Raw genomic sequence first — 2009 nt, forward strand, 5'->3', positions numbered from 1 at the left:
CAGGCAAGTTATTATCGAAGTTCAGAGCCCAAAGGGACCTCAGAGATCAGCCAGTCCAATGCCCTCGACAGTGTACCCAACAGCCAAGCACTTAGCATCTTCTTGAGTTTAGCTTCTAGTCTTAGCTCAGCATATGGCCTTAGGCATGGCAATTCTCATTTGTGCATCTCAGTTCCCTCACCTGTGAAATGATCTGTAGATCTCTGTTTATAAATCTTCGACCCTCTAGTATTGGAAACCTCTTGAGACATCTCACTCATTTTTTGGAGAACTTTTTTTTAGGAAGTTCTCCAACCCCACCCTATGCCCCAGGCTACGTTTGGGGTTAGTTCTGCCTTCTCTCTCTAACCAGTGATAAATCCCAGGGATCACTGCCCTTCACCCTGCCTCTTACCCCCAAAGTCTGCTCTTCTCCAAGTTGAACATGCTCAGTTCTAGACCCAGAGCTAGATAGGACCTTAGAACACAGAGTGTTAGCCCTGGAAGGGACCTTAAAACAGGATGCAAAAAAGTTTGAACCCCTGCACTAATCCAATGCTCTTATTGTACAGGAGAGGAAACTGAGGCCAGAGAGTTCAAGTGCCTCACCCAGTAAGTTAGTGGAAGATTTTAAGTCGGGGTACCTTAAATCCACAAACTGTTTTTGATCAGAGTGAGATTGTTCTGGAAAGTTCTTGGGAAGACCAGCCCACGAAAAGAAGGGCAATGGCTTCTAGGGGAGATGGTGTTCATTGCAAAGCCACACATTTTAAAGAGAAAAGGGGAAGCTGGATGTGTAAGGGGGGAGAGAAGGATGAGGGGAGCTGCGGATGTTAAAGCAATCGGAACCAAAATCCTTTCCTCAAACAAATTAGGATGGTGCAGGTCTGTCCTGAGTAAACAGTACCGAGTAAATATTTATGCTTCATGCAGTTTGCTGACTCGGGGGAGGGAATGTAGATTTCACAGATGCAGAATAATGTGAGTGATACCAGCAGCCTGACATCCTTGGTGGAGAGAGAGGAAGAACCAAGGGAAAATCGAGATCCAGGTCAGACCTGGGAATCCCAGCCTGAAATAGTTGAGGGGGAGGAAGGGAAAGAGAAAAAGGAAGAGGAGAGGGACAGGAATGGACACAGGGAAAGAGAGAAGAAAGAATGGGAGAGAAGAGAGGCATGGAAGAGGAGAACAGAGGAAGGAGGATGGAGAGATGGAGAAATGGGGAGAGGGCCTGAAGGGAGAAGCCACATGGAAAGAAGAGGTGCCCAGAAAGGGTGAGGACAGAGGGGAAAGAGAGAGATCTGAAAAGACAGAAGAAGCAAGAGACTAGCAGAAGCAGAAAGATGAGACAGTGAGAGATGAGTTGGATTTGTGGTGGGTTGGTTTTTTTTTTTTTATGAGAAAGAACCACAACCTGTGATCAAAGGTAATGTTTTTACAAGAACAAAAATAGCAGCCTTGGGGCTGTAGGCTGCCCCTGTGGCTATTTGGGCAGAGAAAAAACCTAGGAAACACAGTCTCCTTTTATCCAGTCATAGACAAGAGCTCTCAAAGGGCATGCTCTGCTGAGGACCTCCCAGCATTCGAGCCAACCAGCATTACCTCAGACTGGGTCACCCTTGCCTTCTCCTGCTTCTTTCAAACTTGGTCAAAAACAAAAAACAAAAAACACCAAAATCCTAAATTGTCAGATGTGGGTTCTCCAGCTAAAAATGCCACAGACTCCTACCTGAGAATGGCTGTAGGTCAGTCCATCTTTCACCAAGGCACAACACCCCCTCCCCCTGCACAACATGGGCAAGACCCACACCAAGCTCATAGGTGACCTTGTACTTTTTATGGTCCCATCCATTCCTGCCCTTAACAATGGTTCCCTTCGCTGATGTCCTGAAGCATTCAGTCTAAATGCCTACGTGTCAGAGCTGGCTTTCAGATGAACCCTAGAACAGAAAATGTCAGAGGTGGAAGGGACCTCAGACCCCAGAATATCAGCAATGGAAGGGACCTTAGAACTAAGAATGTCAGTAAAT

Source organism: Vombatus ursinus, unplaced genomic scaffold (assembly GCF_900497805.2).
Source record: "Vombatus ursinus unplaced genomic scaffold, bare-nosed wombat genome assembly UNPS02005659.1, whole genome shotgun sequence".
NCBI classification, from domain to species: Eukaryota; Metazoa; Chordata; class Mammalia; order Diprotodontia; family Vombatidae; genus Vombatus; species Vombatus ursinus.